Raw genomic sequence first — 24,935 nt, forward strand, 5'->3', positions numbered from 1 at the left:
GAGAAAGGATATTGGCTCAGAAAATCAAGATGTAGAATCAGTCTGGGTGGAGCTAAGAAGCACAAAGGGGCAGAAAACATTGGTGGGAGTTGTCGATAGGCCTCCAAACAGTAGTGGTAATATAGGGGATGGTATAAAACAGGAAATTAGAGATGCATGTAACAAGGGTACTACAGTAATCATGGGTGACTTTAATCTACATATAGACTGGCCAAACCAAATTAGCAGTGTAGGGTTCTCAAAATTCCCACATTCCCCAAAAGCTATGGATAAAGGGACCCTGTATGGACAAGTTATTAAAAAGGGTACCCAAAATGGCTTCTGAAACCTCGTGACCAAAACCGACAGGATTTTAAAAGCAAGGCCCTGCAAAAAGGCAGGCCCTGAAACGAAACCTAACATGCATGGATCTGTGAAAAGACTTTGTAAAGCCAGACAGCATGCATTCTTCACCTTGGGACAGATCAAGTCAGGATGGGCCTAATCTGAAGGCCATCAACTCTTCGCATAAATAATCAGTAACAGCTCACAGGTAGCTGCCAAGCCAGGAAAGACGATTAAGTTTCATAAATAACAAACAGCCAGGATATCGAAGCCATTATACAAGGAGACAACCACCCCAGAAGTCGTTAAACTAAATGGCTGTAATCATTTTAGACGAGCCCGCCAAAAGTTAGACAAAGGACTGACCTGATTTGGCACGCAGATAAGGGGTGAAGAACCGGGTATAATTGTAGGCCCATCGGTAGTGATCGCTCTGTTGGCTCTTGCCTCCAGCCTCTCATTCATGTTTCGTGCCTCGTTGCAGGCTCTCTTCTCCCTCCCCGCGCCGCTCGACACCAAGGACGCCCATTACCACACCGGGGACCAAACGTGGGAGGAGAACGAGACCTGAATCGAAAACGCACAGGACATACGGGGCCACGAACAAACGAGACGAGACGAGAAAAATGGTAAAACCGGTAACGGCAGCGAAGGGCAGCGGAAAGACGCGTTGGGGGACAAACGGCCTAGCTATAAGCTGGCGTTTGATGAATAAGTTGGTGTTTGAAGCATGGACAGTAAAATCAAGACAAACGGCCTAGTTATAAGCTGGCGTTTGATGCTTGGACAGTAAAGCCCAATTAAGAATAAACTGGTGTTCGAAGCTTGGGTAGGAAAATCATAGTAACGGTAAAAACCACCAACCAAGCCCCAACCGCAGCAAAACCGTCGATGACCAACCGCCCGAAGAAGGAGGCCCATCACATCAAGGTACTCAACAAAGACGTTAACGGAGGAAAAGGGAGGGTGCTTCGCACAAACAACTCCATCGCCGCGCCCTGTGACCACATGGCAATGACGAACCCCAAAGGACAACAAAGTGAACCTCAAAATCCACAATCAGATAAATCAACAGGTTTTGAGTTGGTGAGCATGAATTCCTGGCCCCTCGTAGCTTAATCTAGTTAGGTATTGGGGGTGGGATAAGGATAAGGGGATTTTTAATGTATTTGTTTCCCTTGATGCGCCGTGTGTTCCCCATTCCCATATAAGTGTAATTGTTTATGCCTGTAATTACTTCAGTAATTCTCAGTAAGATTGTGTTTTATTGTGCCTTTAATAAAAATTGCAGTTTTCTTGCACCAAACCACTTGTCTACTCGATTTTCTGTATCGCCGCCTGTACCTAAGTCCGGTGTCTAGAACCCAGGGGTGTGGGAGTGATTTGAACTGCTCAGAGACAGTCAGAGGTGAAGCTGACTGGGCACACGCCACCCCCCTACAGAAATGGCGACCGCGGCAGGACTCCGGCAACAGGGGTGCGATACAGTAGACAATGGTTCGGATGAGCAAACCATGATGGAGGAGAGGATTTCTGATTATGTGTTTAGTAAGGTGAATATCACAAAGAAGTGGATCACCAATCTCTTGTGACGAGTGGCACTGGGTGAACCCAACTGCAGGAAGGCAAACTGAGGCAGAGGTTAGGTTGCAAAAACAAAGATAGACTTTACTAGAAACCAACAAAATAACAACAGCACAGATACAGGCTAGCAGGCCGGCAAGAGGATCACAAGGCAGTGTGAAACTCAAGACTGAGCATCGGACATAAAACTAAGCACCACTTAAATAGCAGGCAAATAACCATGCACAGGTGAGTACGATTATCCAAAGGGCATGACCAGGTTCTCATAGTGCCCAGTAGGTGTGTTGAATGCCGTCTTCCACTCGTCCCCTTCGCGGACACGGATGAGGTTGTAGGCGTTGCGGAGATCCAATTTTGTGAAGACTGTGGCTCCCTGTAGTAGCTCGAAGGCCGTCGACATGAGCGGAAGAGTATAACGGTTCTTTATAGTAATCTTGTTAAGGCCACGGTAGTCGATGCAGGGGTGGAGACCTCCATCTTTCTTACTCACGAAGAAAAAACCGGCACCAGCAGGAGAGGTGGACGGACGGATGAAGCCAGCGGCGAGGGCATCACGGATGTAATCCTCCATGGCGGCGGTCTCTGGAGCAGAAAGAGAGAAGATCCTAGCCCTAGGTGGGTATGTCCCAGGCAGGAGGCACAGTCATATGGCCTATGAGGGGGAAGTGATGTGGCTCGAACCTTACTGAAAACCTCTCTTAAATCCTCATACTCGGGAGGCACTCGGGACAATTCAGAGTGAGATGGGGGCTCCTGGGGCTGGGAAGGAGGCTTGGAGCAAAGACAGGTGGTGTGGCAGGCGGAGCCCCATTCCGTAAGCCGGCCGGCGGCCCAATCCATGCGTGGATTATGGCAGGCCAACCAAGGGTAACCCAGAACTAATGGAAACTCGGGAGAGTGGATAAGGGAGAATTGGATGGTCTCGAAATGTTGTCCTTCCACGCCCAAACACAGGGGGGCAGTGAGATGGTGAATAGTTCTGGAGCCCAGGGGTCTTCCATCAAGGGCGATAACAGTGAGGGGGTGATCTGGATGGGTCAGGGGAATCTTGAGCTGTTTAGCTAAACCCAGATCCATGAAGTTACCATCGGCCCCAGAATCCACCAGGGCCTTAAGATCATGTTGTTGATTGCCCCAGAAAAGGGAAGATGCCAGCAGGACCCTAGAAATAGTGGGGCCGGGAGGGATGATTACGCTCATCTCAGGTCCCTCCGTCCTGGACGAGCCCTGGCTTTTCCCACCAACTCTGGACAAGAAGAGCGAAAGTGGCCCGGTTCCCTACAATAGAGGCAAGATCCCTCTCTCATTCGGCGATCACTTTCAGGCTGCAAGAGACGAGTTACTCCCAACTGCATGGGCTGCTCTGGAGCAGTCAAAGATGGACTCGGGCTGGCTCAGAGGCTCTCGGATGGCTTCAAAGCAGGGAAGGCTCTTGTTTCCGGAAGTGGGGTGAAAAAGGAGCGGCGTTCTCTTCGCCTCTCACGGAGACGATTATCCACTCGAATGGACATATCAAAGAGAGACTCCAAACCACTCACCGAATCTCTGGAAGCCAGTTCGTCCTTGATTTCATCCGTGAGACTGTGGCGAAAAGTGGCAATGAGGGGCTCCGAATTCCATTGGCTCTCCGCCGCGAGAGTGCGAAACTCAATGGCGAAGTCCGCAATGCTACGAGCCCCCTGGTGAAGCCGAAGCAGTTTGTTAGATGCCTCTCTCCCACTGACAGGATAATCAAAGACCCTTCTCATTTCCTCAGTGAAAAGTTGGTAGTTTGAACATGCTGGAGTTTGCTGTTCCCAGACGGCCGTAGCCCAGGTAAGTGCTTTGCCGGTGAGTAGCGAAACGATGTAGGCTACTCGGGAACGGTCAGTGGGAAACAATGAACTTTGCAGCTCGAAAGCCAGGGAACACTGGGTTAGAAAGCCTTGACATCCTCCCGGGCTACCATCATAGCACTCGGGTGCAGGTAATCGGGATTCTTTCAGAGGGGAAGTGAAACCGGAGGAGGGGGTAATGGTGCTGTGGTGTATGTAACTTGTTCCACCTTAAGAGAACTTAAACCTGTTCCACCTTAAGAGATGTACTACTTTCTCTGGCTGCTGTATACGGTAATACCGGTGGTGACCACACCGGTATATAAGTGCTGTGTAGTAATTTGCTGAGTAGTTCAGCCCTGACCTTCGACTAGTAAAGACCTGTTAAAGTTATTCTTGTGGTCTGTGTGCAGTGATTCATATTAACCATAACTGGAACACACAGACTTAACAGTGGCGACGAGTACAATCTTACCCTGCGGCAGAGATACATCCAAGGCAGTTTAACGGGCATCGAGAAGAGGCATCCGCCCTCATCATCCTGCTGAGAAAAGACTCGGGTCTGAAGAGCAAAGGAAGAATCCTGACACGAAGCCTTCCATCAGCGACAGGCAGTGATCATCCCTTCTACCACGGTGGTGGGTAAGCCGATCAGCGACGAGCAGCAAGTCGGCCACGTTGGCTGTGGAGTAGGGGAGGGAAAACGGAGGATATAAGGGCGGAGAACTCGACCACGGCCGGGGAAAAGAGCCAAACAGAAGTCGGGGCCAGAGGCACTGAGACTGGGGCAGCGTAAGGCACGGGAGCCGCGGTGAATGCAAACGCAGCCGGTGTAAAAGACCGGGCTGCAAGCGGGCTGGGAGACGCAACAGCGTCGAGAGAGAGCTCGACCGCGACCAGTGAAAAAGGCCGGGCAGCTACCGAGGCCGCGAGGCGCAGCGACCGGGACAGCGTAAGGCGCGGGAGAAAATAAAAAAAACCACGGAGAACTCAGCCGCAGCCGGTGGAAAGGATCGGACTGCAAGAGGGGCTGGGAGGCACGAATTGAGAACCGCTGGGGAGGCGCGAACGGCAGCAATACGGCAATCGCCATTACAGCCAGCGGGGGAGAAAGGCAAACGCGGGAAGCCGCCATTTTCGTAGGCGGGGGAAGAAGACAAGCGCGGGAAACCGCCATTTTAAAATAAAAGAGAAAAAAAAATAAAAGAAATTTTTTTTTTTGTTTCTCAAGAAGATTGCAAGGATGCCTAAGCGTGGTAACATCAACGATTTCGATGCCGATGTTGAAGATTGGGCCACGTATGTAGAACGCATAGAAGTTTATTGTAAAGCAAATAAGATATCAGATGAGGATAAAGCACTAACCTTATTAAACTTAATGGGTGCGAAGACATACGGGCAATTGAAACACCTTCTATCACCAGAGAAACCGGCGGATAAGACTTTCGCGGATATTGTTACCGTCCTGAAAAATCATTTAAGCCCCACGCCACTGATGCTAGCGGAACGATTTAAATTTTACAGCAGAAAGCAGCTGAAAGATGAAAGCAATGCTGAATTTTTAATTGAATTGCGTAAGCTAGCAAAGTACTGTCAGTTTGGAACAGGACTAACAGATGCGCTAAGAGATAAATTTGTGTGTGGATTGTTAAAAGAAGAGACACAAAAGCGACTGCTTGAGGAGAATGAGCTGACGCTTGATAAAGCTGTCGCTATGGCAGCATCGCACGAAGCCGCAGCGAGAGGCACGGCGATAATGCAGCTACGGTCACCGGAACTCAGCACAAATCAAATGGTCTTGGGTAGAGTAAAATGTTATCGTTGTGGAAAGACAACGCACGATCAGAACCAGTGCTGGTTCAAAAATAAGGAATGCAGAAAATGTGGCAGGCTTGGTCACATAGCTAAAGTATGCCGGTCAGGAGAGAAGACCAGCAACAAAAAGTCACCGCAGGGAAAGTACAGAAAGGTACACAAGGTGACAGAGAACAGTTCGAACGAACAGAAGTCAGATTCAGACGCCAGCAGTAATGAACTGGGTAGCTTAAGAGTACACAACGTTGGTAAGGAAGCAGACCTCCAGACAATTTGGGTCACACTTCAGATAGCAGGAGTCCAAGTGAAGATGGAATTGGACACTGGATCGGCATTGACGGTCATGAATAAGAAAGATTACAAAAGGTTATTCCAACATATTCCCCTACGGGATACGGAGATTGTATTAAAAACATACACGGGGCAAAGAGTATACCCCATCGGAAAGATAGAGGTAAAGGTGGTCCACAACGGCAAAGAAAGCTGAGGAATGGACTTATATGTGCTACCTGAAGGAGGTCCACCACTACTGGGACGGGAGTGGATTAGAAAAATGAATATGGACTGGCATTCCTTAAAAGCACTAATGGTAGATGCCAGGGAAACAGATGTCAAACCTAAACGATTGTCCAGAATATTGGACGATGCTAAAGAGGTGTTCCAGCAGGGACTGGGAACACTGAGAGGAATTACGGCAAACATCAAGATTGAAGAACATGCTCAACCAAAATTTTTCAAAGCCAGACCGGTACCCTATGCGATACGACCTGCTGTGGAAGCGGAGCTGGAAGCGCTAGAACGTTCAGGAGTACTGTCTAAGGTAGACTGGAGTGAGTGGGCTACGCCCATTGTTCCCGTGATGAAACGTCCTTCGAGCAACAAGCCGGGAGAACCAGGGAAGGTTCGCATCTGTGGAGATTTCAAGATCACTGTTAATCCGGTGCTTCACATGGTGCAGTATCCGCTTCCGCGGATTGAGGATATCTTCGCTTCATTGTCGGGCGGGAAACACTTCACCAAGATAGACCTGGCGCAGGCGTACTTACAGATGGAAGTTGAGGAAGAGTCACGCCAGTACCTCACGATCAACACACATAGAGGCTTGTACCGGTATAATAGACTGGTTTTTGGAGTGGCATCGGCTCCAGCAATTTGGCAGAGGGCCATGGAGCAGGTATTACAGGGAATTCCAGGCACACAATGTTACCTGGACGATATTCTGATTACAGGAGAGGGTGACGAGGAACACCTCGCAAATTTGGAACTGGTGCTCATCAGATTGAAAGAATATGGACTTCGAGTTAATCGGCAGAAACGCAGAATTCTGCCGAAGCATCCTTCGCAACCAAAGAAAAACGCCAACAAATGCATGCAGAGCCGAACTAGGCAGATACCCACTGATAATAAACATCCAAAAACGAGCACTAAACTTCCTAAATCACCTCAAATCTAGCTCCCCAGACACCCTTCATTTCAAAGCCTTTCAGACCCAAGAGCTAAACCCAGAAAAGAGTCCCCTGAGTCAGCTGCTACTGAAACTAAGTACTCAGCCGGACCCTGACCAGCCCCAGACCAACACAGCCGTCCAAACACCAATCCGAGTGAACCAAATCATTAAAAAATGCAAAGAAACCTACCTGGAACATTGGAACAAAATAACCGAAAGCCAAAGCAGATTAGAATGTTACCGGGCCCTAAAAAGAGAATATAAACTGGCAGACTACCTCACGACCATCAGAGGCACAAAACAGAGACAGACCCTCACCAGGTACAGACTAAGCGACCACCAACTGGAAATTGAAAAAGGCAGATACAAGAAATCCTGGCAGCCTAGAGAGAATAGAATATGCGATCAATGTCTGGCCGGCGAGATTGAAACAGAGATGCATTTCCTCCTAAAATGCGAAAAATTCAACACATCAAGAAACATATTATTCAACAAGCTAAGCCAAACAACCCCAGATTTCAAAGAATTGGATGACCTGTCAAAATTGAGATTAGTCCTAGGAGAAGGAGACAGACCATACCTTGGGGCCAAATATGTAACAACATGTCACAACCTGAGGACTGTTTAAAATTAAGACTGTTTAAAATTAATATTGAACGTACCAAATGAAGTACAAAGACTGTTTAAAATTAATATTGTTTAAAAGTAATATTGTATGTACCCAACAAATGTCAAATCGATTGACACCTACAGAATGTTGGAAAACTGTACCTTTTTGCTATGTAAGCTTTGGCAATATGGTTCTCTGTAAACTTTCATGCCAATAAAGCATTTGAATTGGAATTGGAATTGGATTGTGAGTTCTTTCAGAAGCGGATCTCGTACTGTGGCCATGTCATTGACCAGGAGGGACTTCATAAGTCTCCTGACAAGATCGAAGCGGTTGTGAAGGCTCCCGCTCCGGTTAATGTATCTCAGTTGAGGTCGTTCCTAGGATTGATTAACTATTACCATAAGTTTCTGCCAAATTTATCCACGGTACTGCACCCGCTGAACGCTCTTTTGCAGAAGGGAGTACCATGGGAGTGGAGCGAGGACTGTAAGAAGGCCTTTCGCAAAAGCAAGGAATTGATAACCTCAGAGGAAGTGTTGGCTCACTTCAACCCAACACTGCCTATTCGTTTGGCTTGTGATGCTTCTCCATATGGTATTGGGGCAGTACTCTCACACAAGTTGCCAAATGGCACGGAAAGGCCAGTCGCGTTCGCATCCAGATCATTGACCTCCGCTGAGCGCAACTATGCTCAGATAGATAGGGAGGCTCTCAGCCTTGTGTGGGGAGTAAAGAAGTTTAATCATTACCTGCAGGGCCAAAAGTTTACGCTTCTGACTGACCATCAGCCGTTGGTATCCATTTTTAACCCTAAGAAGGGTGTGTCGGTGATGACAGCACAGCGACTCCAGAGATGGTCCCTTTTCCTAGGGGCACATCAATATCAGATAGAATTCAAAGGTACAAAGCAGCATGGTAATGCTGATGGGCTGTCGCGCCTGCCACTACCTGAAGAAGAGGAGACAATGAAGGTTGACCCTGTTGAGTTATTTCACTCGACCATCATCGAGTGTTTACCAGTCACCAATGCAAGTATTGAAAGAGAAACCAGGAACGACCCGACACTGTCCAGAGTCTACGAGGTGATAGTGAAGGGATGGCCAGCACATGGTGATTCTCTGTTACCAGCATTCTCGGCAAGACGAGACCAGCTGTCCGTCTGTCAAGGAACATTGATGTATGGAACGAGAGTGATTATTCCTCCTAAGTTCAGGGAAAGAGTTCTAAAGGAACTGCATGAAGGTCATCTGGGGGGAGTCAAGATGAAAAGCCTTGCTAGGGTTTATGTGTGGTGGCCGGGTATTGACCAACAGATAGAGGAGCTGACGAAAAGCTGCTCAGGGTGCCAAAAAGTGCAAAATGCACCTCCGATTGCACCGCTGCATCCATGGGAATGGCCTTCAGCCCCATGGCAACGCGTACATATTGACTTTGCTGGTCCATTCATGGACTCCATGTTTCTAATTGCGGTGGACGCACATTCTAAATGGCCAGAAGTGATCAAGATGACTACCACTACTTCAGAAAAGACAATTGCGGTGTTAAGAACGATATTCGCAAGGAACGGATTGCCAGAACAAATATGTTCCGACAACGGACCACAGTTCGTGTCAGAAGAATTCCAAAAATTCTTAAAGAAGAATGGGGTGAAACATTATACCTCTGCCCCATATCATCCGGCTACAAATGGGTTGGCCGAGAGATTTGTACAAACATTCAAAAAGGCAATAAAGGCCATGAGCGAAGATCAGATTCCACTACAACATAAGGTGGACAAGTTTCTACTGGCATATCGAAACGCCGCTCATGCAGTGACAAACCAAAGTCCTGCCATGATGTTTTATAACAGGAGGTTGCGGTCCAGGTTGGACTTGTTAAAACCAAATGTGCGGAGGGAAGTTGAAAACAAACAGTTCCAGCATATAAATAACAAGAGCACTCGGAGTTTCGAGGTAGGACAACCAGTGTTGGCCAGGGACTATGGACATGAGAAATGGCAATCCGGAACAATTCGGGCCAGACAAGGACCCCTGATGTACACGGTAGATGTTGGTAAAAATGTAATACGGAGTCATGCTGACCAACTGGTGGAATCGAGAACAAGGGTCGAACCCATGGTTACGACAGAGACAACCGTGGAAGAAGTTAGTGAACCTGAAGCATCTACCTCGGCAGTGAATGTACCTGATGATGATGTCCAAGACATAAGAGACCAACTAGAGGAGTCACCTCAGCAACAAGAATCAGAGACCCCTGAAAGGCGTTATCCAACTCGAATCAGGAGGCCTCCTGAGAGACTGAACCTTTGAACTGTTTCTACATGAAGTTGTATATGTATATATGTTATTATGTTATGTTAAATGGGGATATAACTGTTAAGCTAAAAAGGGAGGATTGTGGTGTATGTAACTTGTTCCACCTTAAGAGAACTTAAACCTGTTCCACCTTAAGAGATGTACTACTTTCTCTGGCTGCTGTATACGGTAATACCGGTGGTGACCACACCGGTATATAAGTGCTGTGTAGTAATTTGCTGAGTAGTTCAGCCCTGACCTTCGACTAGTAAAGACCTGTTAAAGTTATTCTTGTGGTCTGCGTGCAGTGATTCATATTAACCATAACTGGAACACACAGACTTAACAGGTGCTGGAGTAGCTTGGGTTGTCTGACTCTGGCTCTGATGGAAAGCAATGACGACGGCCTCCAGCTGTTTCTGGCTTCGGGAGAATGATGTGGCGAAGCACCGCAGTTCATCCAAGATCAGTTTTAGATGTTCAAAGACTCGTCATGGCCATTGGTCCCTCTCTGCTGGGTCCATGTTTGGCTCAGTCTTGCTGTGACGAGTGGCACTGGGTGAACCCAACTGCAGGAAGGCAAACTGAGGCAGAGGTTAGGTTGCAAAAACAAAGATAGACTTTACTAAAAACCAACAAAATAACAACAGCACAGATACAGGCTAGCAGGCCGGCAAGAGGATCACAAGGCAGTGTGAAACTCAAGACTGAGCACCGGACATAAAACTAAGCACCACTTAAATAGCAGGCAAATAACCATGCACAGGTGAGTACGATTAGGAAGAAAGAAGGAAACAATTAAGAGTTCATGGTGCCCTCTGGTGGCGAGGCGAGGCAGAACCTGGGTCATTCCTGACATCTGTTAAAGGCTGGGCATCCGGTAGATGCCACAGCTAAGTGGACAGAAGGGAAGGAGCACAAGAAATCCCTAGAGAAGGCAGTCTGGCTGATGTGCTTCAAGGAGCAGGTCCAGCTTTTGGACAGGCTCGTTGCAGCACAGGCAGCCGAGATAAAGGAGTCAGCCCTGGAGGTCCAGGACAAGGCTCTAGCAGGGGAGAAGTTACTGGTAGCATTGCAGACCCTGAATCAGGAAAGGGTGCAGTTAATGGGAGAACATAAGGCCAGGTTGGAATACCTACAGTGCCAGGTCACCGAAGCCAAGGGTAATGAGTTGAGGTTGCGGGAAAAGAATGCCCGCCTAGCGAGACAAATAAGAGAGCAGGAGGAGAAAGTAAAAGAAGTAAAGGCAGCTTACAAGTTAGCGAGCGAACAGGGGTTTGGAGATGCAGATCATGGCCCCTGCAAGGAGCAGATAGAAAATCTGAGCCTGGCCCTAAGGAAGACAAAGGGCATGGTGTGCCTCATAAGCCCGAAGGCAGCCCGGGTCGACTTTACAGGGAACGTGGGGAGAACGGTTCAGACACCACAGGTAATGCCAAGGGACGACCCGGTGGAGGAACAGGAGGTCCCGCGACCACCACCTGTAGCACCAGGTTTTAGCGAGGTCTGGCAGCAAGGGGGGGTGAAGTCAGGGGTAGAAGCGGAGGTGGAACAACCCCCGCCGGAGAGGCTAGAAACAGGACCGATGTGCCCAGCCCGGCATCGGAGGTTCGGCCCACCCGTAGATGGCGAGGAAGAGGGACCCCTCCAAAACCAGTTTGTATTACCCTATGGCACCCAACAGCTTAGGGCTATGGTGAGCCATATCCCAAAGCTCTCTGAAAAAGGGGACCCCTTGATCCACTTCAGGGAAGTAGTGCAGGCAGCCAACGTCAACGACTGCGATGATGCTGAGCAGGCCAAAATGCTGCTATTGTCCCTGGAGAGTAGGCTCCTCCAATCCCTCTCTGACGAGTGTAAGAAGGGGCAGAGCGGGTACGAGGAGCTCAGGGATGAAGTTCTGGAGGCCATGGGGATGAATGAGGGAAGTCCTTTCTCCCGTGTGGAGAAGACAGTGCAGCTCGCAGGGGAAACCCCGCAGGCTTTTGCGGACAGGTTATGGCCAGTATACAGGAGCGCCTGTCCTGGGGCACCTAACCGAGCATTCCTGAACCGGGATCAGCTGGCCCACTGGCTCCGTTGCCTGGTGGCAAACAGCTTGCCACAGGTCCGGGCCAAGGCGGAAGCCTGGTTCGACCCCAAGAATCCCCAGACCACCGAACTTACGGTGATCAGACTGTTGACCCTAGCCTATAAGAACGGTAGGGGAACCGATGCACACCCACCTAAGGGGAAGGTGCATGAGGTAAAACCCGGACAGGGTAGGAAGGAGTGGCATCAGGAAGGGAATAACCCCCCCAGCACTAAGCTAAATTGCTACGGGTGTGGGAAGGATGGCCACTGGAGGAAGGAGTGCAAAAACCCTTGGAAAGATAGCAAGGGAAAGAACTCCACAACCCCAGCCCAGAAGGTAGAGACAGGAATCCCTCCTGCCACGGTCGAGTCATTTTTGGACACAATGAGGTCCTTATTGACTGGCCAGGGGAGAGTAGCCGCCGCTACCGGAGCTCTGACCCTGTCAGCCCCATCCAACCCACAGCCATGACTAGAGCCAGCGCAGCCTGTTTACCTGTGTTCCCTGCGGTATGATGTATGGAAGAGACCCCTCGTGGAGATGGAGGTAGAAAGAACCTATCTGTTGGACACGGGGGCATCATGCACCGTGGTCCATTCAGCTAACCCCACCACCTCAACTCTATCTAACGGAGTCCCATACAGTCTGTCGGGATTCATGGGCAGGGAACAGGCCGGCTCATTTTCCATCCCGCTCGCCATTCGTTTAGGTACGCTCCGCCCTAAGTGGACCTGTGTCCTAATGAAGTGGGAAGTGGAGGGTGGAAGAGGGGTCCTGGGAGCCGACTTTATTGTAGGCCACGGGATCCTGGTGGATTTAAGAAACCATTGCCTATGGGGGGCAAGTACAGGAAAGGACGGCGAGGTAGTAGTCATCCCAGGGAAAGAAGGGAAGGGGACCCTGTGCACCATGAAGCCCAAAGAGGGTTATAACCTCGAGCTCATGGTCAGCAATACCCCAAAAGAGTTCCAGGCATTTGTGCGAGCCCACCTAGCCACATTTGCCACACACAAACACGACTGCAGGAGGGTCAACGGGTTCGAGGTTAGCGTAGACGGGGACCCCATGGCCCGACCACAGAAACAGTATAACTTCCCCAGGGAAGCGGAGCCAGACATGGAAGCAGCCATGTCTTCTTTAGTACAGCAGGGAGTCCTGAGACCGATAGCCACCCACGTAAACTCTCCACTGTGGCCGGTTAGAAAGCCGGACAATTCCTGGAGGGCCACGGTGGACTATCGGGTGCTCAACAGCAACATCCCAGCCTGTGCACCCACGGTAGCAGCAGTTGCCGACCTGATAGGAGGTATCCCAGCATCCGCGACCACTTTCACAGTGCTGGATATTTCCAACGGATTTTGGCCCATCCCTTTAAGGAGGGAGGATCAGTACAAGTTTGCCTTTATGTTTAAAGGACAACAGTACACCTGGAACTGTTTGCCTCAGGGCTTCCACAACAGCCCCAGCATTTTCCATCAGTGCATGGCAAACAGTTTAAAGGATTTCAGTCAGCCCAGACAGTTGGTACAGTATGTGGATGACCTGCTCCTATTCACCGACACGAGAGAGGAGCATGGCCCACTACTGGCCGAACTGTTGGAGCTGCTCAGGTAAAAGGGTTTTAAAGTAAACCCAAAGAAAGCGCAGATCGGCCAGCAGGAGGTGAAATTCCTGGGCCTGACCGTACATGCTGGGGAAAGGGCCATAGATAAGGCTAGGAGGGAAGCGGTACAGGAGTTACCAGTCCCCAACACAGTCACGGGTGTGAGGTCGTTTCTAGGGCTAACTGGGTACTGCAGGGATTTTATTGAAGACTATGCAGCCACAGCAGCCCCTCTGCTCTGACTCCTACACAAGGGAGTGGAGTGAGCGTGGGATGAGGGTTGCCAGGCAGCATTTGTCAGGCTCAAGAAAGACCTGCAGACCGCACCAGCTCTAGGACCCATAGATGGGGGGGAAGAGTTCTTCCTGGAGGTAGCAGCCAGCGGGGACAGCCTGAGTGCTGTGCTGCTCCAAGAGCGGCATGGCCAGCTGAGGCCGGTGGTCTACTCCTCCAGGATATTCACAGATGTGGAGAGGAGCTACTCCAATTGTGAGAGGCACCTCTTGGTCACACAATGGGCTGTGAAAAGATCACTGATCTTCACAGGCACCTCTCCCATCACCCTCTTCACCCATCACACACCCACCCAGATGCTCCTGGATGGGAGGATCAAGGATGGGACGGTGAGCAGTGCCCGCATTGCTCGCTGGACCCTGTTCCTCTCACAGATGGACCTAAAGGTGAAGGGTCTCTGCGAGCCAAAGCTCGCAGCCAACCTGGTATATCCTGGAACAGCCCACCGGTGTTCCATAGAAGGGGTTTGGGAAGTGAACATAGGTTTACGGGCCGGGATACACCTCACAAAATCTACGTGGATGGCTCCAGCATGGTATCTGCTGGCGAGCGACTCACGGAGTGTGGAGTTTATGACCCAGCAGCAAACATTGCCCTGGAAATTAAGCTCCCCAGCGCCATGAGCACCCAGCAGGCTGAGCTGTCCGCGGTAGTGTACGTCGTTACACACCCCGAAATCTTCCCCAGCCCGTACACGATTTGCTCGGACAGCATGTTCACGTGCAATTCGTGTACGGAGTACCTGGCCATCTGGTCCCGCCGCGGATACACCTCCGCCGACGGGAGACCCCTCACAGTAAAACCCCTGCTGGAGAAAATCTTAGCAGCAGTGGGCGAGGAAGGGGAGGTTTTCATCCATAAGGTGAAAGCCCATTCCTCCACAGAGCCCCGTAGTCAAGGCAACCAGCAGGCTGACATGCTAGCTAAGGAGGGTGCCCGCACAGGCACTTTCTGGGACCCATATGGGTCCAGACCCATAGCAGCAGTCAGGGGTAGGGATGGGACACAAGGGAGTGCAGGGGTAGCTTTTGCCCCGGACCTTAAGATGGTCCAAGCCCAAGACCCCGTCCTCAAGGCAGTCCTCAGTGCAGTGACTGAGGGAAAAAGGGTAGAGGGTCCTTACGGCACAGCAGCCCTCTCCGTGAAAGAAGACATGCTGTTTAGGGGAGAATAATGGGTAGTACCACAGCAGCACTGGAGGGAATGCCTTCAACTGGCCCATGAGGGTCCAGGAGCGTGGCATCCCGGGCCTGAGACCACCTGGCAGCGGGTGGAACAGGCGGGATGGTGGCCATGACTCAGGGAAGATGTCCGCGAGTTCTGCGCCGGCTGTCTGGTGTGCGCTGCTAACAACCCTGACCCCCACAAAAGGAAGGTACCTACGGGACACATCAGGAGGGTAGAGGAACCATGGCAGTCGATACAGGTTGACTACATCGGGCCCCTGCCCACCGCCCAGGGGGGCTGTAAGTACTGCCTAGTCCTGGTAGATGTGTTCACCAAATGGGTAGAAGCCTTCCCCTGCAGCACAGCCACAGCTCTGGGTACGGCCAGGATCCTGGTCCGGGAAGTGTTCTCGCGATGGGGGCTACCACAGTATGTGGAATCCGACCAAGGGAGTCACTTTACCGGGCAGGTAATGCAGAATACCTTTATGCTGCTCGGCATCGAGGGGAAGTGGCACGTTGCCCACAACCCACAGTCATCAGGGATTGTGGAGAGGATGAACAGGACCTTAAAGGAAAGGTTGAGGAAAGAGACGGTGGATTCGCCTCGAAAATGGGCAGAGGTCCTACCGTTGGTCCTGATGGGGATCCGGGCCAGCCAGTCAAAAAGCACGGGGTACTCCCCGTACGAGCTGATGACTGGCCGGATTATGCGGACCCCCACCCATGTACTAGCCCCGGTGCTCACGGAGGGTCAGCTCAGAGAGGTAAACCGGGACAGGTTCGCCCGAAACCTCTTTGAGCACCTTAAGCAGGTCCACGGGCAGACGGCTAGGAACATGGGAAAGCAGCATCGGAGCAACTGATTGCTGATCGAACCCTGAAAACACCACGAGTGGGAGGTAAGAGACCAGGTCATGGTGAGGAACTATGCTCGGGTAGGAAGTTTAGAACCGCTATACATGGGGCCCTACAGCATTGTAGACAAGGCAAGCCCCATGGTATACGCCATTAAGATGCCTCGGCGCACCAAATGGTTCCATATTAATCAGTGTAAACTGTTTAAGCCCGAGAAGAGAAAACAGTCAGGTGGGGTAAGGTCTGAGGATAGAGATCCTCAGCCTGCAGCGGGAACAAGTTCACAGACTGCACAGGCAGGCGCTGTGGCTTGTTTAAGGGGAGGGGCCATCCCGCCCACCGATTGGGACACCCCCCCACTCTTCTGGGATCCAGATGAGGAGGGACCCGAGGGCGAAGACCCCGCCCCTGACCCAGGTTTAGAGGAGGTGGGACCTGAGGGCGAAGACCCTGCCCCAGACCCAGATTTGGGACCTGAGGGCGAGGACCCCCAGCCTGCAGCATCAGGCTGCGAAGAGTTACCTGCCCCTAGCCCAGGTTCAGGAGAGGTAAAGCCTGAGGATGAAGATCCCCAGCCAGCAGTAGTGGTAAGCCCACAGACTGCACCGGAGGGGGCAGTGGCTCGGGTAAAAGGCTCACCAGCCAGAAAACCCCCACCCGCCAAAGTCCCTAGAAGGTCCCCACGGACGCCCCAGCCTAGGAAACCGTGGTCACTGGCTCCTCATTTAAAGAGGGCAGCCTCTCGAGTGAGGGATCAGTCCAAGGACAGAGGTCCCCAGCCAGCAGCCACAGGCTGCGAGGGACTGAAAGTACAGGACAGTGCGGCCACACCAAAGGGAGCGGTGTGCCGCAGCCCGAACAGGAATTAGGCTGGCCGCCTGGAGACGGGCGGCGGATGTACATAGCTTCTGTTATTTAAGTTTGGGTGTTTCAGTTTAAGTTAAGTTTGGGTGTTTAGTTTAATTTTAAATAAGGTGATTGGTAGTTTTAAATAAGTAGTAATTTGTTAAGAGTGTTTGTATTTTGAGTCGAGGTCGCAAGACTCGACTATGCTTCACCCAAGCCAGAGAATATCCTTGGGACCTGGCTATATGCTCTTGTATCTCTTTGCATAGAGGATTTCAGGATGAAGGGGGGCATACTCCTATTCACCCTGATAGGAATGAGCATTGGAAAGCGAGGTGACGTGGAGGACGCCCACATCTATGGGTGCTCAGGGGAGAGAGCACCTATAGTACCGATGGAAGTGGCGAACGGGATGCGGAGGAGCTTGCCGTTTACTTCCACGAGGGAAGGTGGCCAGGGTGGCTGGGGTCCAATTCGACTCAGTACTCCAGCCAGACCGGGTTCACGTACGGGGAGGCCTCCCTCCTGTGCCCCAGGGTACAGGTCATTGCCACAAGGGTCAGCGTCACCGTAGGGAAACGTGTATGTTTAACATGCAAGGGATGGATTCCTTTGGATAGGTGGTGGTGGTACAGGAAACTGAGCAAAAATATGGGAAACCCCGCAGTCAGGTGGGAACGATTGGGGAACAATGCCCATCGGACGATTACAGGGACTCACGGGGGATTGAGTGTGTGCTGGGACAAGTGGTGGGAACCGGATCAGGGGATTTATGTCTGTATGTGGGGGTCAGAGAAGGCCTGCCCCACAGGCATATCCATCATTTTCCACTGGCAATGGCAAGATGCCGGGGAGGGGGTGGAGTGGGATTCCAGCCTAAAGGCGTGCGCGGTCCCATACTCCCCGATCCCGGTTAATGCCACTGAACTTGTGACCCGCCCCCGAAAGCCCCTGCCCATGACCCAGGCAGCAAGGACACACAGGGAGGGGTGCCCCACCGCCACCAAGGGACCAGGGAATGGGCTGGTACTAGTGCCTACGGATCAGGTGCTGTACCAGGGTGTACACTACGCGGTAGCCTCCGTGATTTTAAACCTCACCGAGGTACACTTACCAGAGTGGTGCCCCAAAGAGACGGAACAGCTATACCAGGCCCTGTTAAAAGAGATGTTTAGGAAATTTTACGAGTTCGATTTTGCTAATGTAGACAAAACCGAACTGTACACCACACACCATGAGTACTTTGGTAATACGGGGAGACAAAGAAGGGGAGCATGGAATGATGTTTTTACAGCATTTAACACAGGGTCCTCTGTCATCAACAGTCTGGATGACATAGAGTTGCAGACCCAGATAAACGGTTTAAAAACTCAATTGAGGAAAATATTGATGGATGAGAATAAGGTAGTAGGCTCAGAGTTACATGAGGACCAGGCCATGACGGTCCATTTAAAAGAAATAATAGCTGAGCTGGAAAGACACGCCAAGGCTGTAAATGCCCTTATGAGAGGACAGAAATGCTTCTGATCAGGCTGCACAGAACGAGGTGTGCGTACTGTATGGGGCATGGTTGCTGGGCGAGGGCCGCAGTAATCTGGAGGATTTAAAATAGGGTTTAGTCCCCTCCTGGATCAGCAACAAATCCCTCCATCCATTTGAGAATGCATTAAGCCCGTGTTAACTCCGGCTAGCTTCTGAGGCCCACCCAGTCCCAGTAGATTGTGGACGTTCAAACCATACTATCATAGGTATAGTAGTAAGGATGCCGGTCATGAGTGGGACAGCCCGACCCGCACCGGTATACAGGGTAGAGAACATTGGAGTCATTCAAGGGGGTGCACACATTCGTTTCACAGCGGTCCCACCTTACGTCATAAAGTGGGAGCACGCTATGACAGGTACTGACCTCTCAGGGTGCCAGAGCCGGGGAGCACACATAATACTGTGTCCCCAGCACTTGAATGCCTATTCAAAGCCACAGTGCGGGTTTAAAGCTGCTGGCACAAAACCTATAAACTGTACCATGGAGGTAATGGCACAAGACCATGTTCCCCCACAGGTAGCATATATAGGAGGTGGGACATATTGTGTCACCACAGGTGCGCCCCACTACCAGTATGGACAGCATAGCTGGTGTCTGGTAAGTGACAGCAGTTTCTGCTTTAAACCCAAGGCAGAGGTTCAAGTGGCCCAGGAATGAATTGTCCCCATTCCTGAACCCTCCACTGTTCACCTCACTGTAAAAGAGAATTTTACCAACCTGCAAAAGTATGTAGCGCATTTCGGCTATGAAATCCCCCTCTCCCAGAACATCTTACCAAAATACTCAAAGCAGTAATAGTCTCACAGAAACATTTCTACACATTAGAGCAGAAGATGGTAGAGGTAGGGGCTAAGATATTGGACACTGTAGTTCCACCCTGGTGGGACATTTTTGAAAATATAGAGGTCCCCTCAGTGCAAAGGAAAAGGCCAAATACTAGAATTCTGAAACCAAAGGACCTGTAAGGAACATTATGTTAAGGTGGAGGGAGATACAGCTGTTTGAATTTTTTGTATTTCTGAATAAAGATTGTTTTTTTTTTGTGTTTTATTGTTTTAATAAAGATTTTTGACGTGTTGTTTTAATAAAGATGTATGTGTACCAAGTGGTGCAGGGGTGTTGGACCCCCTCCATGCTTGGATGTGTGTAAACGACTGTAGTTATTCTATGTATGCTTATGTACACTACATTTTTACAAAATGGGAAATGCATGTGTCATGGGATCATAGATAGGTAATTGCATGGGAAGATTGACTAAGCAGGGTGGGAAATTTTGCTCACCTTGTCAGGATGATACTTAAAGCAAGTTTAGTATCAACAGGGGGGAGTGTAGGGTTCTCAAAATTCCCACATTCCCGAAAAGTTATGGATAAAGCTGTTAAATCCGTGTATCTTGATGTTGTGTGTCCTTCAATAACTAGACAAGAGACTGCAGAGAACAATCAACAGGTGTTTACTGGATGAGGGTTACTCTAAAATGAACTGTACAGATCCCTACTCAGGGTTATATACAGGTGTGGTCACTGCCGGTACTACAGTATACAGGAGCTGTAAAACGTAGTTCTCCCCTTAAAGGTACATACACTACAAAAGGGACCCTGTATGGACAAGTTATTAAAAAGGGTACCCAAAATGGCTTCTGAAACCTCGTGACCAAAACCGACAGGATTTTAAAAGCAAGGCCCTGCAAAAAGGCAGGCCCTGAAACGAAACCTAACATGCATGGATCTGTGAAAAGACTTTGTAAAGCCAGACAGCTAGGTAAACACAGAATATGCATTCTTCACCTTGGGACAGATCAAGTCAGGATGGGCCTAATCTGAAGGCCATCAACTCTTCACATAAATAATCAGTAACAGCTCACAGGTAGCTGCCAAGCCAGGAAAGACGATTAAGTTTCATAAATAACAAACAGCCAGGATATCGAAGCCATTATACAAGGAGACAACCGCCCCAGAAGTCGTTAAAGTAAATGGCTGTAATCATTTTGACGAGCCCGCCAAAAGTTAGGCAAAGGACTCACCTGATTTGGCGCGCAGATAAGGGGTGAAGAACCGGGTATAATTGTAGGCCCATCGGTAGTGATCGTTCTCTTGGCTCTTGCCTCCTGCCTCTCGTTCGTGTTTCGTGCCTCGTTGCGGGCTCTCTTCTCCCTCCCTGCGCTGCTCGACACCAAGGACGCCCATTACCACACCGGGGACCAAACGTGGGAGGAGAACGAGACCTGAATCGAAAACGCACAGGACATACGGGGCCACAAACAAATGAGATGAGACGAGACGAGATGAGACGAGAAAAACGGTAAAACCGGTAAAGGCAGAGAAGGGCAGCGGAAAGACGCGTTAGGGGACAAACGGCCTAGCTATAAGCTGGTGTTTGACGAATAAGTTGGCGTTTGAAGCATGGACAGTAAAATCAAGACAAATGGCCTAGTTTTAAGCTGGCATTTGATGCTTGGACAGTAAAGCCCAATTAAGAATAAACTGGTGTTCGAAGCTTGGGTAGGAAAATCATAGTAACGGTAAAAACCGCCAACCGAGCCCCAACCACAGCAAAACCGTCGACGACCAACCGCCCGAAGAAGAAGACCCATCACGACAAGGTACTCAACAAAGACGTTAACGGAGGAAAAGGGAGGGTGCTTTGCACAAACATCTCCATCGCCGCGCCCTGTGACCACATGGCAACGACGAACCCCAAAGGACAACAAGAGTGAACCTCAAACCCACAATCAGTTAAATCAACAGGTTTCGAGTTGGTGAGCGTGAATTCCTGGCCCCTCGTAGCTTAATCTAGTTAGGTATTGCGGGTGGGATAAGGATAAGGGGATTTTTAATGTATTTGTTTCCCTCGATGTGCCGTGTGTTCCCCATTCCCATATAAGTGTAATTGTTTATACCTGTAGTTATTTCAGTAATTCTCAGTAAGATTGTGTTTTATTGTGCCTTTAATAAAAATTGCGGTTTTCTTGCACCAAACCACTTGTCTACTCGATTTTCTGTATCGCCGCCTGTACCTAAGTCCGGTGTCTAGAATCCAGGGGTGTGAGAGCGATTCGAACCACTCAGAGACAGTCAGAGGTGAAGCTGACTGGGCACACGCCACCCCCTACAGCAATAATACAATGGAGGATGAATTCCTGGAATGTGTACGAAATGGTTTTTTAGAGCAGTAAGTTGAGGAGCCAACTAGGGAACAGGCTATCCTAGGTATTGTGCAATGAGAAGGGGTTAATTAATCATCTTGTTGTGCGGGGTCCTTTAGGGAAGAGTGACCATAACATGATAGAATTCTTCATTAAAATGGAAAGTGAAGAAGTCCAATCCGAAACTAGGGTCCTAAATCTAAACAAAGGAAACTACGATGGTATGAGGAGTGAGTTCGCTATGATAGATTGGGGAGCTTCATTAAAATGCATGATGGTGGATAGGCAATGGCTAACATTTAAGGAACAAATGCATGAATTGCAATAGTTATATGTTCCTTTCTGGTGCAAAAATACAAAAGGTAAAGTGGCCTATCCATGGCTGACAAAAGAAATTAAGGATAGTATTAGATCCAAAGAGGAGTCATATAAAGTTGCCAGAAAACGTAGCAAGCCTGAGGATTGGGAGCAGTTTAGAGTTCAGCAAAAAGGACCAAGAGATTGATTAAGAGGGGCAAAATAGAGCATGAAAGTAAACTTGCAAGGAACATAAAAGCGGATTGTAAAAGCTTCTACAAGTATGTAAAAATACAAAGATTAGTGAAGACAAATGTAGGTCCCTTACAGCCAGAAACGGAAGAATTTATAATGGGGAACTACGAAATGCTGAGCAATTAAACAAATACTTTGGTTCTGTCTTCACGGAAGAAGACACAAATAACTTCCCAGAAATGCTAGGAAACCAAGGATCTCGTGAGAAGGAGAAATTAAAGGAAATTAGTATTAGTAAAAAAATAGTGCTGGAGAAATTAATGGGACTGAAAGCTGATAAATCCCCAGGGCCTAATAATCTGCATCCCAGAGTACTAAAAGAGGTAGCCATGGAAATAATGGATGTATTGGTTGTCATCTTCCAAAATTCAATAGGCTATGGAACAGTTCCTGCAGATTGGAGGGTGGCAAATGTAGCCCCACTATTTAAAAAAGGAGGGAGAGAGAAAACAGGGAAATACAGACCGGTTAGCCTAACATCAGTAGTAGGGAAAATGCTAAAGTCTATTATAAAGGATGTGATAACAGGACACTTAGAAAATATCAACAGAATTAGACAAAGGGAAATCGTGTTTGACAAACCTACTGGAGTTTTTTGAGGATGTAACTGGTAGAATAGATAAGGGAGAACCAGTGGATGTGGTGTATTTGGATTTTCAGAAAGCCTTTGATAAAGTCCCACATAAGAGGTTAGTGTGCAAAATTTAAGCACACGGGATTAGGGGCATGGATTGAAAATTGGTAAACAGACAGAAACAGAAAATAGGAATAAATGGGTCTTTTTCAGGGTGGCAGGCGGTGACTAGTGGGGTACTGCAGGGATCAGTGCTTGGGCCCCAGCTATTCACAATATATATCAATGATTTGGATGAGGGAACCAAATGTAACATTTCCAAGTTTGCTGATGACACAAAACTAGGTGGGATTGTGAGTTGTGAGGAGGATGCAAAGAGGCTTCAAGGCAATTTAGACAAGTTGAGTGAGTGGGAAAATACATGGCAGATGCAGTATAACGTGGATAAATGTGAAGTTATCCACTCCGGTCAGAAAAACAGAAAGTATTATTTAAATGGTGATAGATTGGGAAATGCTGATGTACAGAGGGACCTGGGTGTCCTTGTACACCAGTCACTGAAAGCAAACATGCAGGTGCAGCAAGCAGTTAGGAAGGCAAATGGTATGTTGGCCTTCATTGCAAGAGGATTTGAGTACAGGAGCAAGGATGTCTTAGTACAGTTGTACAGGACCTTGGTGAGACCACACCTGGAGTACTGTGTGCAGTTTTGGTCCCCTTACCTAAGAAAGGATGTACTTGCCATAGAGGGAGTGCAACGAAGGTTCACCAGACTGATTCCTGGGATGGCAGGACTGTCATATGAGGAGAGATTGGGTCGACTGGGCCTGTATTCATTAGAGTTTAGAAGAATGAGAGGGGATCTCATTGAAACGTATAAAATTCTGACAGGGCTAGACAGACTGGATGCAGGGAGGATGTTTCCCCTATCTGGGGGGGGTCTAGAACGAGAGGTCATATTCTCAGGATACGGGGTAGGACATTTAGGACTGAGATGAGGAGAAATTTCCTCACTCAGAGGGTGGTGAACCTGTGGAGTTTTCTACCACAGAAGGCTGTGGAGGCCAAGATACTGAATATATTTAAGAAGGAGATAGATAGATTTCTAGACACAAAAGGCATTAAGGGGTATGGGGAGAGAGCAGGAATATGGTATTGAGATAGAGGATCAGCCATGATCATATTGAATGGCGGAGCAGGCTCAAAGGGCCGAATGGCCTACTCCTGCTCCTATTTTTCTATGTTTCTATGTTTCTAACCTATGGATAGTCCTGCCATTGGCAGGCAAGGCACCATCTTCAACATTTTTGACTCCGACTCCACCTCCTTCCACTAGAGCAGAGGTTCAAATGCAGTATTCGCTAATGTGCTACCGATACATGTATGAAATAGATGAATGAATGATGCATCGGTCAACATTGCTAGCAATTTCATTTCATTTTCCAACTGAACTAGCAACAGCAGTATAACATAGCTGCCCAATGTTACCACACTGCTGCATTTGCCAAAGTAGAAGGGTTATTGATGCAGCGATGTGCCTATCTGGGTAGCAAGTTCCTGCTCCTCCCATGCCACCGCCACCTGGTCTTCTTCACCTGTGCATTGTAGCTAATCAGGTGCTACCTCCTCAAGTTTATTAACTGCATCTTCAGGGATGTACTGTGCTTCAGTTGTAAATGTTGGTGAGAGTGATGCAGAGTACTGTGAGCTGCCATATTGTTCTGGGTCACTGGTAGTACTATCAGACTGCTCTTCCAGATCTACAGTGACAGGAAGGGGCCAGCATGTTGGAATGTTGCTTTCAAAACACACCTTCAAACAAGGATCCCATTATAAGATACTAACTATGTGTGATGTTTATGTGGTTGTTAGCATGCCTGTATAGGAATGAGTAGAAGAGGAATCAGACATAAGAACTGATTGTACTAGCCCTGAGCTTGAGAGAGGCTTGTGGTTTCTCCTTCCCCTGCTCCCTCCTTGCTCTTAAACACATTGGGCCAGAAATTCGTGACCAAAGGCGTGAGTACGGTCGGGGTACTCACGCATCTGGCCGTTGGAAATGCCGGCGTTCAGCATGAACAGCGCATGCGGGGAACGCCGGCATTTCCAGACCTCGGAACGAAGGGGTTCATAGGCACAGCGCGTGCGACTGCACAGGCAGCGCGTGCGACTGCACAGGCAGCGCTTGCGCAGTGAACTTCGTAGATTTCATTCATGGATTCAGTGAGGGTAAGTCCTTACAAGTTACACTTGAAAAAAGCAGGTGTAAAGTTGTTCCAAGGCTGCGGAGGAAGATATATTTTATCGTGGAGCTTCTGAAAGGCAATATTTTTGTTTGGGAAAGGGAGGGAAGTTATTTTAAGAAATTTTAAGTAAGTTTTAAAGTTTA

Source organism: Somniosus microcephalus, chromosome 6 (genome assembly GCF_052327205.1).
Source record: "Somniosus microcephalus isolate GS21.2 chromosome 6, FLI_Smic_1.0, whole genome shotgun sequence".
In the NCBI taxonomy this organism is placed as follows: Eukaryota; Metazoa; Chordata; class Chondrichthyes; order Squaliformes; family Somniosidae; genus Somniosus; species Somniosus microcephalus.